The 16692-nt window shown below is 39.1% G+C and overlaps 1 long non-coding RNA gene across 1 annotated transcript in view; it reads right to left on the bottom strand.

Moving 5' to 3' along the window:
* The window catches only part of LOC138733840 (uncharacterized), a 252031-nt gene extending 236708 nt beyond the window's left edge, over positions 1-15323 (bottom strand). Inside the window, exon 1 of the long non-coding RNA XR_011339476.1 lies at positions 15259-15323. This is a non-coding gene — a long non-coding RNA (uncharacterized lncRNA). The remainder of the gene's footprint in view (positions 1-15258) is intronic.
* Between the last annotated feature and the right edge of the window lie 1369 nt (positions 15324-16692).

The following is a 16692-nucleotide window of genomic DNA, read 5'->3' as shown; positions in this document are numbered from 1 at the left end:
GGAGTCTTCACTTTAAATTCTGTCTGTTATTCTGCAAACTATAATGAACGTTACTGAATGTGTGGTGTCTTCTGGGAAACACTTTGAGATTATCAAGTTTAATTTCCCTTAGGAAGTTCTTACAGCAATGCAATCAAGCTAACTTATACTCTCTGTAAAGGAATAAGATTTAATTTACAGTTTTTCAACAACCAACATTTCCTGATGTTGTTCTTTTACAAAAGCTGTAGAACGGAGTTTTGCTTTGGTTTTAGGCTACTGCTATACTTTTTTTCCTATAAGTGCAACTAATAATTGTCCTGCCCCTTTTTTAGTATTCTGGATATGTACAAGTAGCTCATACACTATGGTGGTAAGAAATTTATGTAAATATTGCAATTAAATCTTGTCTATAATAATAGATGACCTTTAATGTAGTATATATTGAGTCTCCTAATCTGTTAGATTGTAATTGAGTGATGAAGATACAAGGCTTCACGAAAGAAAGGCAGATCATAAGAAAATAATGATTTTTTTCTGTATAAACCATGATTTTCCAATTACTGCTCTCAGCTGGTACAGAAAAACATCTAACTCGTGATATGTTCTGGTCCAAAATTAATCCTTTTGTAGCTGTGCCTTTTTTGATTAAAGACTAACTTTTCTTTCTCCTCTGGCCCTATGATAATTTTAGTGTGGTTTGTATTTTCTTCTTTCCCAGGGTATTTTTAAAGTATAAGCATGTTGGCAAATACAAGTTTAAATAACATAAAGAGGTAATGGGATAAATAATCACTGGCATGATTTTATTATCTCTAAACACTGCTTTGAAGGTGAAGTGTATCTGGTACCTGCAAAAAGACAAGTCCCTGAATAGTGTGCAAGCTTACTTTTCTTTGAATTTATGAAGTAAATATCATGCTGTTAACAATAAATATTTTTAAGATATGCGTAAGTGGTTGTAGATGCTGAATATAGAAGGAGTTAAGGTTTTTGTGACATACGTGCACGATAAAATTGGGGTAAGATTTGAGTGGCCAGAAATCCTGGGCAAATATTGATGGAAACGTTTGCTATGACTTTGCATCACAGAAGAGAAATTTTAAATGTTTGGCTGTGCTTATAGCCCCCCGTGTATGTACCAACAGAATCATGCAACAAAACTTGTCACCTGTCACAGTGAACTTGTTTGTAAAGTCGTTTAAAATGTAGTGATAAAAAGTGCTATGTAACGAGGTGTTTATTTTATTTAATGTAAATTATTGTCTTCTACTCCTTATGTTTTTCCTTCTATTTCCTGTATTTGCTTATGCTTTCCAACATTGTTAATAATGGGAGAATGTGTTCGTCTGTTATCTTTTTTTATTGAAATAAATAATCTTCAAAGGCTAACGTATGGCAATATTAGTCCAGGATATTACTGGATATTTTAAGCTTGCAATATCTGCTGTTCTACAATGGAGAGCGTATATGGCCTTAATTTAAACCAGAGGAATGGAATATTTCTGAAAGCAGGTGGTCTAAGTCACTTTGCTGGCAGTCCATTAGTGCTGTGCTACCTGGTAGGTTAGGCATGTATTTGCTGATCTGTGTGAAACTCTCCCGAGACAACAGTTCATCAGTGGTTTTGTCATTCCTCTTACAGCAGTGACCTCAGGATCCCCTAAAGCGAAAATTAGACAAATAAAAACAAATCAAGTTAAGCAATGTTTCTCAACTAGTTAATACCTACAGAAATTCTATTCTCTTCATGCTGCAACAGAGTTACATTTATATTTTAAAGGTGTAAATCTTTCTGCTTCACAAGGAAATGAAATTCAGCCTTCTGGTCAGCGCGTTACCTACTCCGTAATAGAGCTCTGTTCCTTTGTGCAGGATGAGAAGTCATTCCCATTTCCTTCGTAGGAAACAAAGCTTAAAAATCCATATTTTTGAGTTGGCAGATTTTTTGTTTTTAATCTATGTATTAGAAAACTACATTAAAAAAGAGTAATTCTTACTTAATACCTCAAATATTTTACTAGCTTGTGCTGTACTACTGTGGAAATTTTAATTAAATCAAATATACAGGTTGAATTAATTTTTTTTCTGGTCCTTGAAATGGGATTTCATTGACATTGATATGGTCAATGAAATATATGAATATATTTTTCTTTTCTTTCCCGGGGAAAATGCAGCTCTGAAAATGCCAATCCCTCTAAATGTGCATTTAGAAAAGTGGCAGAAATTAAGATAAGTGAGTTTCTAATACTGTAGCTGTAGTAGGCGTGAAACTTCTCCAAGTTGTTATGGGTAGCTAGATATCACAGACACAGCTCCAAAAGAGGCAGGAGGAAGGAGACTTATCTGTAGAAGAGGGCAGTTCAACAGGCAGAGATCTGACTCTTTTGTGAGCGATTAAGTCTTTTTTTTTTTTTTTTCCTAAAAACAGCACAGAAATGGTCCACCAGGAAATCTCCCTTATGCAAAAGTTCTTGTCTTCTTGTGAATACAGTCCAGAACAGTTTTGGCACGTATTTGCTCTGCTTAAGTGATTTTTTTCCTAAAAAATATTTGCTTCCTTACTCTCCAATCCTTGTAGCTGTTTGCTAAAAATAAAAGGACCTTATGATGTATACAAGTTTCATAAATGCCAAGACAATTCTGCAGTATGAATTTAAAGTGAGGCTTGAACTAAAATAATTGATATTTTGTAGGTTGTTCATGTTGTTTATGTAGGTCCCTAATCACTTCAGGTATGTGTAAGCTTTGCAACTGATACTTAGTGCATTCAAATTAGTAAATTAATCTCTTGGGTACATAGTTACTCAGCATACCTGGGGTCACAGTGCATAAAGTTATTTTTTGTTGCTATCTGTAGATAGCAACATGCAGCATATACCCACAGGGTCAGAAGAATTGCCCTTTGATTACATGTACAACAATCTGGATCTCCCAAGGTATTCAAGTGGTTAATTAAATATCAAGTAATTGCTAAAACTACTAAGGGACATTTAATCAGTATGTTAATTGATATCAAATTTGCTCTCCCTATCTTGTTTTATGCTGATAAAATCCCTAAACGTTTCTTCAAAGCAGATTAGGAAAGAATGTGCTTCAAATATACTATTGCAAAACAGCCTTAAGCAGTACTTGTGCTCATGGAACAGAACTTCTGACTTAAACTTTTTATCCCAGCTGTTTTACTTTGTCTATCTTTAAACTTACTTTGTGCTAGGACTATGTTCTATTTAGGAACACAGGCCTCTCTTGGAATGGATTTTGACTTTTCTAAGCCTGTAATCCCTTAGAAATCTATCTGAAGTGTGATAACTTTTAATAGAAATCTAGGGCTGCCGCTCTTCCCTTTGGTACCTACCAGGCAGAGATAGCAAGGGATACGGGGAATGCACAGTGCCTCCATGTGACTAATGTGAATGATGTATTTCTGCACTGCCTCCTGAGGTGGCCCGTAGAGATCTGTGCTTTACTTGTAATACAAAATGGTCATTGAAATATTAAGTGACTGATTATTCTGCAGCAGCAAAATGCTGCCTTAGTGTTAGTTCACACAGGGAAGGGGGTTCTCCTCCTCCTTTCCTTGAGCCAACCCAGGAAACAGCCCTGCGTTACCTTTCATCTTGAGTTTTCCAAAATTTTCACTGCTTTCTTTGACTGAGGACCCCAGCTATGATGCAGAAAAGGTTTCTTTAGGCTTGGGTCCTAAGAAAAGACTGACGGAACTCCAGACCAACAAGAGCCCCAAGTTTGTCCTTCCTTCCAACCTCTGAAGTGTTCCCTGCCGTCTCATCAAGAACAAGTGAACAGACCAATATTGAATCTACTAAGGAAAAAGTTGTTTTCATAATGTTTAATTTGAGAATATACTGCAAAAAAATTCCCCTATGGGTATTCATATGAATTTTTAAATTAATTCCTTTCAGCTGTGCTTATGCCTTTTGTGTGTCAGCTTTCCATGGAGTTTCTTCTGTGCTTTATTAGCGCCAATGCACAGAGAGAATCGGTTTTACGTTAAGGATCACAAAAAGCAAAGTCTAATTTATTCTCCATGAACGCTTACACCCAATTACTACAGAAGAGTCCAACTGGGGAATAAAAACAATGGTATATGACCACGCACAACTAAATGACATAGCTCTATTCTAACTCTTCCCAGTTTTACGATCTGGAATAACCATTTAAGTAATATAAACACCGTAAGGGGAAGTGGGTTAAGGAGGGACTGTCAGCAAACTTTGAATTCCAAATAAAGAACGTTGTGATCTGTTTATTCATGGATATGTCAAAGAAAAAAGAGGCAAAATTGGTGAAATAAATTATTCATTACAAACCACTCAGCTCTAGTTATGTGTTACCCAAATACTGCTATAGAACTAAGAATGCAGCAGAATGATCATGATAGGCAAAATATTACACTGATTTTCAACTATTTTTTGATTGGTTTATTTGAACTTCTGTGGCTTCTTATGTGTGACGTGGTTTTAGAGTTCATAAATAGTTTCCCATAATGTATTTTTTAAGTTTTTTAGCAACAGTGTAATATTTTAAACCTCCTGTAATACAAAGTGGATTTTTTGCTGTTATTTGTATTTGTAAGTGGCCTTTCTATCAGTTCAGAATATCCTCTGCAAAGTTAATGCTAGTTGTACAACTTGCATACACCGAAACAATGATACATATGACTGCAAACATGAATAATACATGTGAACATTAGCATATTTAGAAGCGGTGTAGACTTAAATTCTTGAAAAATAATGCACAGGTACAAAAAACAGTTCAGAATTGACATGTTTGTTTATAAAAGTCTTCAAACTAACTTCTCATAGGAGATAAGGTATTGCTACCACTCTGAGTCCCCTTTCTGCCTTGTTCATTAGCACTCCCAGATAATGTGAGCTCAAAAAGTACTTTAAAATGCACTTCAGCTCCCCCACTAGCACATGTGACTATTTGCGATCATTTTTACCAGCAAACATTTTATGATCTCCCAACACCAGTATTGTCCTTTTCTGCTTTCCACCTCCTCTTGTTTTATGTCTTACCTTTGCCTTGAGCCCTTGTGGGATCTTCAAGAGTTGACAAGGTCCATCTCCCATATCCCTGACAGCTGCCTTTCTGCTTCCACACCTCCTGAGCACTGAGGGAGGCAATATATCATAAAGCCATGCTTCTTCATGCCTCTTCACTTTCATATGAAGCAGTTCCAAATCATTAGGCAAATGACTGTCTTTTGAATGCCCTGTAGGAATTCCGTGGAAGCTACTGCTTCGCACAAAAGCAAGACACAGCTAATCAGCTGCTTCCCACAAATCAGCAGCTCCTGCTCCCGCTGGGTGACTGGGGAAGTTACCTGGTGCAGCAACTCCTTGCAGCAGACCTCAGGAGCTCCTCAGAGCCCAAGCTCAGAGCCACCCGCAGTGGCCAAGAGGCTGTGCTGCCAGGGTCACGGGGCACCCACGCCTCCTTTAGACAACCTGGGAGCCACTGTCTAACACTGACACCGATACAAAACCTTCTTATCTCTGTGAGGAGTAACCCTCTGCCTTCAGACATGACTCTGAAGCTCATGTCTCGCCAGGGCAAGATGCACAGAGTGTCTTGCTGCTGTGTCAGGACCTGCTTCTGGCTCCCACACTGTTCAGTGCTCTGCCTACTGTTCTTCCCCCTCCACTTCAAGCGGTTTATGTCTCTAGCTTCTTTAGGAACTTATAATTTCGAAACTTTATTGGGTGCATTTTACCTCCGTAGCCTATCATGCTTAAAACAGCGTTAATGAGTGTTATATTGATATACTTTATATACACCTTTATGGATATTAAAAGAAATAAATATGCAGGTACTAAAACCTTTAAATGAAAGGTTGTTATACGTACTCTGACTGTGACAAACAGATAGCAGTTCTTCAATCCACATTTCATTATTTTATCCTTTGCAGAATAACATAAGTTTGAGATGAATTTATTCACTTGCTTCTGAAATTGTTTTAATTCATTCTTATTATTTTCTATAGAAAAGTTTAGTATTTGATTATTAATTTTGTATTCCAAAGTCTTCTCATAAGGGATGGAGTAGGAGAAATGTCCCTTAGTTATGCTTGCTAGTTACTTTGAGTATAATTTGGGGCACGTCTTCTAGCAAACTGCACAGCTTAAAACAGAATCATAATTTGGGCCCATAATTTGGGCTGGTGTTAATGTTTTACAGCATTGCTCGTGTACCATTTTCATTGCAAAATTAGAAAAGTGACCAGTTCTTATCAAGAGTTAAGGCAGTAGTCTGACTATTTTCTGTATGGCTAATATGATTTCAGTTGCTTCGATTGTATTTTTCCAGGTATGAAATGCATTGTAGATCATTCACCTAATTAAGAAGGGGCGTGCTTTTCTTAAAATCATCTGTTCAGCAAGGTAAGTCTAAACCTGCCATTTAATAACTGGCAACATTAAGTAAAAGTTAAAGCGCACAGCTGTATAACGAAATTTGCCTTACAGCCTTGCCTGCAACACCACAGTTGCTGCAGTTTTTAGCTGTGATGCACGTGGCTGTGGACATGTGATGGAAATGTATACTGGAATTTTAAAAGAGGGGACATAATTTTTAGGGATGTCTGAGAAGAGGAAAATAAAAAATAATACATTTAACAACCTAGTTTGTAAGACCTCAGAACCTGTTTCCCACTAGAAATACATCAATGAAGAGTAGATTATGAGTTCTGTTACTACCCTGAGCAGTAGCAGCACTACACTTGCATTGTAATAATGTATTGACAACATTACAACATGAGTTGCACGGCTATTGAATGCCACTGTGTAATTGCTACAGCAGCCATGCCCAAACAGAGTTCTTGTCACATGTACTTTCACATCTAACACACACCACCTCATTTATTATATTAAATATAGAAAAATGTTGAGTTTAGAACATGCTGAACATTAATGATACAACTAGTTTGTAAATGCTGAATGTTTTCTCAACCTGTCCTAAATTTGCATGAAGTGAATAATGTATTTTACTTATATAAACTTTTTAGGTATCTTAATAGTTTAGGAGGTTTAATGCTTAACTTATTTTATAGATATATGAACTGAGTGTATATGTCTGTCTATATGTTCGTATAATTTTCTAATCGTTAGCTTTTTGTAATGTACTCAGCTTTTATAGTGTATGCATCTGCTGACTGTGAAAATTTACATTTCACATCTACCCACATAGATAAGAACAGTGACATCTCCATATATATAAATATATATGCATGAAAAATTAGGACTGAAAAATTAATATTCAAAGGTGGTAGAGCTGGAATCTTCAAATGATAATCTGTCACATGCGGCCTGCCAGGAACAAGCAAGTGACCCGCTGACAGGCTCAGAAGTGATTTGTTTGGGATCCTGTGGGTGAACGTACGCTGAGCAGAGTTGTGCCACTGCATCGCACTTCTTTGCACACTGTGCTTGGGGAGACCAGAAACCCTGCTGCTACCGGTGGTTTTTTACCTCTGCCATGTATTTAGACACCGTACCCATGGTTTTTCACTTTATTCATTAGAGTTTCAGATATGAACCTGCAATGGAGGCAAGGGGATGGTCCGATTCTCTGTCAGCCACAATGGCTGTTGTTATAAAGATTCACAAGGAAAGGTTTCTTTCCTTCTGCACAGCCTGGTTGACTAATGCCGTGTCCCTAATGCATATGCAATGCAAAGACCATGGAATTCATGACAGTGAACATTCCTGTTGGCTGCTGCTGAGTGTGAGCAACCACTGCTGCTCTGCATCTCCTGTGCTCTTGCCAGTGCAAGATGAAAACAGTTTTATAGAGAATGTGCCAAGTACTCCTAAAAAAGGATAATACTGCCAGCCCTGCTAACAAAATCCCCAGCAGGTACAGGCACTGCTTAAAACTGCTGTAAAATACAGTCCTGAAAGATGGTCAATTTGAGTAGAAAGATAGCTGCTGTATGAAACTGTTCTAAAAGGCTGTTTATACATTTTTAGTAGATTTTTAGTGTAGGATTCAGGAATCATTGCAATGCTGTCTGTAATGTAGTTTTGAAAGGGAGGTTTGACATCCCTTTCTTCAATGAAATAAATCTAACAGGTTTTGTGTAAGATTCTTAAAGTTTTTGTGATGTGAATGAACATACGTTCCATCATGGTGACTCTTTCACAAAAAGAATCTGTTTGCCATGGAAAAAAATATTCTCTGTGTAGAATCTGTTTTGTAAGACTAAAAGCAGGTTTTGAAATATCCAGAAGACGTGGATTTTTCAAAGGAACTAGTTAAAGTATCTGGTTCCTAATGAGCATATTCCTCAGCCTCTATTGCAAGTTCATACCTGAAACTCCAATGAATAAAGTGAAAAACCACAGGTACGGTGTCTAAATACATGGCAGAGGTAAAAGAACTGTGAATATGGCACTGTGGGTCTACTCTAAGCTTAGAGGGAATTCATGAGAATTGTTTTCATTGATTTAAGTGGGTTATGGCTTCCCTTCTAGATGTAGATCCCCCAAACTGATAAATAAATATTGGAAGAAATTTGCCATCAAAACCCTCATGAAATGAAGCGTAAAGCAAAACCTAACACAGTCACGTCTCAGAATATGTTAGAATCATTCCCCTCAAGTATTTCAGTTGCAGAAAGAGTAAATACCTGATATTTGGCCTGAGAGAAGGTCTACTTCTCTCTTCTACAGGGTGGTTCCCTGTACTCCTGAAAGTATCTGCAAAGAAACCTGTTTTCTCCTGCTGATGCCTATCTGTTTTAAGCTAGAATTCTCTGCTGTCTGGGGCTCCTAATCTGACTTTTTCCATGGGCATTAGATTCCCATTAAAGAAAAAAGCATACCGCTTCAAGATGAGGTCTCCTGAGGTCCTATCAAAACTACTGAGGAAACCTGAGCAAAGGGATGCTCTTTTGTACTGCTCTTTCACATCTGAAAGCATTTCTACTTCAATTCATTCTCTTTACTTCTGCTGCACTGAGTATTATTATAGTCTAGTGAGCTCCTGAAAATGGGAAATGCCAAAGAAACTGGTGTCAGACTTCAAAAGAAGCATTTGTCAAGACTTAATGTTCTGAAACTAAAGGTGACAGTTCAACCTAAATAAGCTCTTCTCAACAGGATTTATGTTTCCTTAATAACTAAGTAATAATAGAAAGTAAAGTGCAAATTTGACAGCCTAGAGAGTAGAAGTCTTAGAGAAATGTGCATCATTTGACGCGATATCTTGATTTAAAGATTATTTGTAGTATAGTGCTCAAAGTCCAATGTTGTTTGTATTTATTTAATAAGGTAATTTATGACCTGTAAAGGTGCAAGTTTGCATCATGGAGCTGTGTGTAGGCACATTGATAGGGCTAGTTGACCTTTGATTATCTTGTAGTAAAGACAGAGTCTAGAAGAAGAACACTACAGAAAGAGTATGAAACGAGCAGAAAAACAGTTCCAGTCTAGTAAAAGAACAAATATTTTTTTTGTGTCCACTCCACTCCGCACCCTGCAAATAAAAAAGTTATACTGTTAGTGGGGTGCTTCCTGAGGAAAAGAGAAATAAAAAGAGGACCATGTGAGCCACAAATAGCCATATATACATTCTACATGCTGTTTTTCTGGTCATGCTTGTACTTGTTCATAAATAGGTTTGAAGTTGGAAGTTTATCTACCCACCTCTCAGTGCAAAAACCCTGAGAGCATACGAAACATAAGTAGCAGTATACACTGTTCCATATGGTTATTAGTGGATTAAAACCAATGCTTTCAATTTTGATTTAAAGTCTGATATCATAATAAATGGCAGCTACTTTGCTACAGTTTAAAGTCCAGTCCTGGAAAATAGAACTATTCAATAACAGTATATATTAGTGATATGAGACGATGGCCCGTTTTGTCATTGTGTCATTTTCCATGCTCATTGACGAAATGGATATTGAACATCTTTCCTGAAAAGCAGGTTTTTTTCTCCTTTTCTCTTCTTGACTAATTACATGTACGTAAGATCTATGCATGGGAAGTTTAAGAGCAGCCATTTGCTCCTCCATTCTTTTTTCTCCATTCTCTGTATAACAAACCATTTTAAATATCTACTCCCATCAGTCTTTATTTGTTACTTAATCTCCAGCAATAGCTCCCTAACAGATTTACCTCCATCTCGGTCTGCTTGTGTTATCTGAGGGTTTGGGATGGTGGTTTTTTGAGGAAGCTTCTTCATAAGTCATGCTGATATCTTCTTCGACTGTTATTCAACACTGCTGTTCTCTAACCTTTTATCACATAACTGTTTGTTTCAAGTTTAGAATAGAATAGAATAGAATAGAATAACCAGGTTGGAAGAGACCCACCGGATCATCGAGTCCAACCATTCCTATCAAACACTAAACCATGCCCCTTAGCCCCTCGTCCACCCGTGCCTTAAACACCTCCAGGGAAGGTGACTCAACCACCTCCCTGGGCAGCCTGTTCCAGTGCCCAATGACCCTTTCTGTGAATTTTTTTTCCTAATGTCCAGCCCAAACCTCCCCTGGCGGAGCTTGAGGCCATTTCCTCTTGTCCTGTCCCCTGTCACTTGGGAGAAGAGGCCAGCACCCTCCTCTCCACAACCTCCTTTCAGGCAGTTATAGAGAGCAATGAGGTCTCCCCTCAGCCTCCTCTTCTCCAGGCTAAACAACCCCAGCTCTCTCAGCCGTTCCTCATAAGGCCTGCTCTCCAGCCCCTTCACCAGCTTTGTTGCTCTTCTCTGGACTCGCTCCAGAGCCTCAACATCCTTCTTGTGGTTTAATTTTAAAGGATGTACTTGCATGCATTTGCATGTAGTACCAGTTAGAGATTTCAATTAACATAGTCTTAAGTGGGACTTTTATCTCATCTCAGAAGAGCGTTGTTGTCCAATCTTGCACATAAGTCGGTTGGAGCCAAGGCTTAAGTGAACCAAAGCTGTTTTACGGGACTAGTCAGTCCATAAATAGGTAGTAGCAAAGTCAGTATTAATGGCTGTGGTGGCTCAGGAGCTATCACTCCTGTTCTTCTCTTCTTGAAGTATAGATTGTGGCAGTCACAGTTCCCATCTTCTAACAAGCTGATCGTAGAGACAGAAAGAGACTTGGATGTTTGCTTTTTGCTCTGTCGTGTTTTACAGTAGGTAGAGCTATCTATTCTGTCAGCTCCAGTAAATATTGCTTTGTCTGTTCAGGCATCCTCTAATTAAAAGGCACTGATTATGATGGATATAGTCAAATGAAACGTGCTCACAGTGTGCATTTTCCCAGTGTGTTTGGATTTATCCGTCAAACAAATGATTATTATGATTTCTTAGCACCAGCAATTCAGCAATAAGATGTGCATGCTGGGTTCAGTCTCTGATCTGTGTGGTTATTTTTTTAAAGAAAAATAAAATCTGACCCTCACAGTATTGCTAAACAATGTCTGATCTGGTTATCAATAACCCTGCGAAGTCTGAAGGCAGAGAGGTACATAGAGGTACATGAGAAATTCACACATATTAATAAGATTATTTGTGAAGTTCTAGGATGTATATGGTTAGTCCTTTGCCTGGATCAGATACAATGAAAGAGAGTGGTAAAAATCAGACTCTGAAGACATGGGAATAAGGAGTTACAGATTGTTATCTTTATTATGAAGGAAAGAAAAGCAAAAATAGCTGTGTGCAAAAACTATTCATGTGTTGTGCTTGAATGTTTGCTTTTCCAGGACAGCACAATTCCATCTTCTATCTTTCCAGCATCTGTCTATGATGGATGGTGTGACTCAAAATCCCCCATAAATTCTAGTGGCAAAGCAGTAGACACAATAATAAAAAAAAAAGCTGAATTTTAACGATCCTCACCCATGAATGGCTCCTTTCCAGTTCTTTTCTCATGTTTGCGTTCTGTACATGTACACCTTAGCAGAGGCAAGAGGTTTCTATCTAGATGAGCAAAGGATACATTTTTCTGCTTGTATTGTATTGATTCATTCTCACACTCACTTGTTCTGTCTCCAATGGACACCCCTTATTAAACACAGCTTGAGAAAATTTTGTTCATATTAGAACAACTTTCCCTTTCCCTTTGCCTTATTGTTAAAACAGTTAAAAATTGCAGAACAAAATGCATGTAGCAGTCAGTGAAAAACCAGAGACACGTGTGCTACAGGCAGATGTGGAACACTGACGTGAAGGGAGGTACAGCTGACTATTGTGTTAACTTCCACTTGCACATTTAACTATGAAAAATTAGTGGCTTGCATCCATTTCTGAGATTAAAAGAAGTTAAGATCTACTATAACTGTGTAGCACTGAATATAGATATTGTGAGACAGAAGGTAGAGTAGGAGCTGGACTTTTTTTTTTTTTCCTAATGCTACTAATCTGCCAAGAGTTGCCTTGGATCTGCTCTTACATTTCAAAATCTGTACCTAAGCTAGTTTTTCCTTTCAGAGTGACAAAGTAATACAAGAATTTTGTTTAAAACCTGAATTTGTCAGTGAGTCAGCTAAAAATATAGAATATTTAACTGTTTAGGTGTTATTTATTTCTTCCTCACTTTTGTGGTTTTGCCAATCTATCTGAGACTGTAAGGCAGTAGCAACGGTTTGGAAATGCAGCTTAAGTTTTATGGACTTCCATGAAGAATATATTTTTGAAGTCTTCATTGTTGCACTTGCCTCTGATGCACTCTGATACTTATTATTGAAACATATGAAAAATAGAATTATATTAATCAGAGGGCATAATGAAGTAATTTCTCATAAAGAAGTTTAATCTTAATCAAAAATTGACCTATGTGTTATATTTAAAAAGGCATATATTATTGAATGGTATTAATAGAACTTTTAATGTTAAAATACTTTATATTAGCCAGAATTAGATCCTATTTTAAGCTAGTATTGTAGGTTGAATGGTGATAAAAATTCTCATTTTTTGGTTTGATTTTAAGAGCACACAGACTACATTTGAAAGGCTCTGTTCTGCTGCTCAGTGCTCTTCATGCTATCTGACACTATGGTCTCCTCTTTATGGGACATGATCTCCCTTGCTGGGTGTATTATATTAAATAAGTAGGTGTGACTTGACCCGGGCAGACTAGTGAACGGAACAAAACTTGATAAGTGTATCGGGTTATGAAGACTGTTAAATATTTCGTTTGGATAAATGTGTCTGAGGCTATAAAATACCATTACATGGTCCCCTGCCGTAGTGGATTCAGATTGCACACTTGAGCTACAACATAACTAATTCCTTTGCCCAGATTGTGGGAGTTGAGAGCACCCATGCAGGCTCTGATCAGCTCCATTGGAAGGAATCCTAGATTTATAACACCGTGATTTACAGCCTGATCTCTTCTGGAGGTGGTTTCAGTGCGCAGCTAAGGAATCAGTAGCCTGAGCCACACTTCGGACGCCTCTAGATAATGTGAATTCAGTTAGGAGAGATTTATGAACTATTTTTTCAAATGTTTATGTTGCATCATTAGAAAAGGAAAAAAAAAAGCTAAAAAATTGACACAGGAGCGTTTAGGTATATTGCAATTATGTAGTATAAATCCACAAGCTATAAAACAAATTGACAATTAGATCTTTTTTTTTGCAGGTTTATATTTAAAAATAAGTCTTAAAGCTTAGACATTTTTTAAAAAGTACCTGTCTTAATGAAAGTATTGTTATAACAATGATTTAGTTGGATTTCTTTTTTGTTCACATTAAAATCTTTGTCAAAAGAATGAGCTACAGCATTGTGGACTATTAATATGGAATATATATTATTCACACTACACAGTCTCATGGTAGGCCTTACATCATAAAAAAGTTTCAGTTCATTTTTTTCCTAGTTTAGGAGAATATTTTTAGAATAAGTGTAAAAACGTTCCATGCTTAAGATATCTGCATAATTCTATAGACACAGAAACTGAAGACTGTTACAGACATTTTTGTATTATCTTTTATATTATGTTAGAACCTAAATATTCTTCTCAAGATCAGACCATAGTAGAAAAAGGCATTGCAACATATGGAAAGAAATTTCTTCCATATTTAATATTCAGAAAGTGGTGTTGAAACCCTCACTGGTTTCATAAGCTTTCTATATTTAAATAGCAGCATGACATTTAATAGAATCATAGAATCACGAGATTGGAAAAGACCCACCGGATCATCGAGTCCAACCATTCCTATCAAACACTAAACCACACCCCTCAGCGCTTCGTCCACCCGTGCCTTAAACACCTCCAGGGAAGGTGACTCAACTGCCTCCCTAGGAAGCCACTGGAGGTTCAAGCGCCCAATGACCCTTTCTGTGAAAAATTTTTTCCTAACATCCAGCCTAAACCTCCCCTGGCGGACCTTGAGGCCATTCCCTCTTGTCCTGTCCCCTGTCACTTGGGAGAAGAGGCGAGCTCCCTCCTCTCCACAACCTCCTTTCAGGCAGTTGTAGGGAGCAATGAGGTCTCCCCTCAGCCTCCTCTTCTCCAGGCTAAACAACCCCAGCTCTCTCAGCTGCTCCTCATAAGGCCTGTTCTCCAGCCCCTTCACCAGCTTTGTCACTCTTCGCTGGACTCGCAAACTTGCTAAGGGTGCACTCAATGCCTTCATCCAGGTCACTGATAAAGACATTGAACAGGGCTGGGCCCAATGCTGAGCCCTGGGGAACCCCACTTGTAACTGGCCTCCAGCTGGATTTAACGCCATTTACCACCACTCTCTGGGCCCGGCCAGCCAACCAGTTGTCACCCTGGAGAGTGTGCACCTGTCCAGGCCAGAGGCTGACAGTTTCTCAAGCAGAATGCTGGGAGAAACTGTGTCAAAGGCTTTACTGAAGTCCAGGAAAGACTACATCCACAGCCTTTCCCTCACCCAGTAGCCGAGTCACTTTATCATAGAAAGCAATCAGGTTTGTTTGGCAAGACCTGCCTTTGGTGAACCCGTGTTGACTGGGCCTGATCACCCAGTTCTCTTGCATGTGCTTCATGATAGCACTCAAGATCACCTGTTCCATGACTTTCCCTGGCACTGAGGTCAGGCTGACAGGCCTGTAATTCCCTGGGTCCTCCCTGCGACCCTTCTTGTAGATGGGCACAACATCAGCCTCCAGTCCAGTGGAACTTCCCCAGTCTTCCAGGACTGTTGGAAGATGATGGAAAGGGGTTTGGCCAGCACAGCCGACAGCTCCTTCAACACCCTTGGGTGGATCCCATCCGGCCCCATAGACTTGTGGGTGTCTAGTTGGGCAAGCGAGGCTCTGACCACCTCCTCTTGGATCATGGGAGCCTCATTCTGTTCCTCTAACTCCTGGGTTTGTACACAGAGGGAACAACTTCCTTTACAATTAAAGACTGAGGCAAAGAAGGCATTTAGTACCTCAGCCTTTTTCTCATCCCCTGTCACCGTTGTTCCTTCTGCGTCCAATAGGGGCTGTATGGTCTCCCTAGTCCTCTTTTTATTCTGAATATATTTATAGAGACATTTTTTGTTATCTTTCACAGGCTTTGCCAATCTGATTTCTAGTTGGGCCTTAGCCCTCCTGATTTTTTTCCCTGCACAATCTCACTTCCTTCCTGTAGTCCACCCAAGACGCCTGTCCCCTCTTCCAAAGCTCATAGACATTTCTCTTCTTTTTGATATCTCTCAAGAGCTCTCTGTTCAACCAAGCTGTTTTTCTCCCCTGCTGGCTTTTTTTCCGGAACATGGGGATGGCTTTCTCCTGAGCTGCTAGGTTTTCCTTTCTGAAGAGCTCCCAGCTCTCGTGGGCTCCCTTGCCCTTAAGGACTGTCTCCCATGGGACTTTGCCAACCAGCCTTCTGAACAGTCTGAAGTCTGCCCTCTGGAAGTTTAATGCTACCGTCCTGCTAACCACCCTCTTCACCTCACCTAGAACTGAAAACCCTATCATCTCGTGATCGCTTTGTCCCAGGCATCCTCCTACTGCCACATCCCCTACAAGACCTTCTCTGTCTTTCCCCTCTACTCATCATCTGTGAGGCCACTCTTGCAGTACTGTCTCCACTTCTGGCTTCTCCAGTACAGGAGAGATGTGGACATACTGGATAGAGTCCAATGAAGGGCCATGGAAACGATTAAGGAAGGAGTATCTGTCGTAGGAGGAAAGGCTGGGAGAGCTGGGACTGTTCAGCTTAGAGGAGAGAAGGCTCAGGAGGGATCTTGTCGATGTATGTAAATGGCTGAAGGGAGGGCACAAAGAGGATGGAGCCAGGCTCCTTTTGGTGGTCTCCTGTGACAGGACAAGAAGTAACGGGCACAAACTGAAACACAGAAGCTTCCATCATATTGTGAGGAAACACTTGAGGGTGACCAAGCATTGGCATATGTTGCGGAGAGACTGTGGAGTCTTCATTGTTATAGGTACTAAAAAGCTGCCTGGACGTGGTCCTGGCAGGTCCTTTAGGTGCAGGATAAAGGAGAACAAGTTGTCCACAGGATGGTGTCCCAGGTGTGTTGTCTTTTTGGGAAAGAGCTCCCTTCCCTGACCATAGCATCCACCGCTATCTGAAGCTCTTACAGCAAGGCTGCTGAACTATATGGAGCCATTAGTGTGTTTCAAGATAAATTCCTTAACTGCTTCTTTTGCTTTATGAAATGATGAATTGTCAAACATATCTTTCTGATGTAGTATAAGTGAGTTTTCATGAGGCACCTAGGTCTGCTTTTCTCCTGTTATTTATTTATTTCCAAGTGGAAAACCAAACAGAAGTGTTTTTGTAGG

This window comes from Phaenicophaeus curvirostris (genome assembly GCF_032191515.1).
Source record: "Phaenicophaeus curvirostris isolate KB17595 chromosome W unlocalized genomic scaffold, BPBGC_Pcur_1.0 scaffold_35, whole genome shotgun sequence".
Taxonomy (NCBI): Eukaryota; Metazoa; Chordata; class Aves; order Cuculiformes; family Cuculidae; genus Phaenicophaeus; species Phaenicophaeus curvirostris.
Note: the sequence above shows the minus strand (reverse complement) of the source record. Positions and strands in the feature narration are given on the sequence as shown.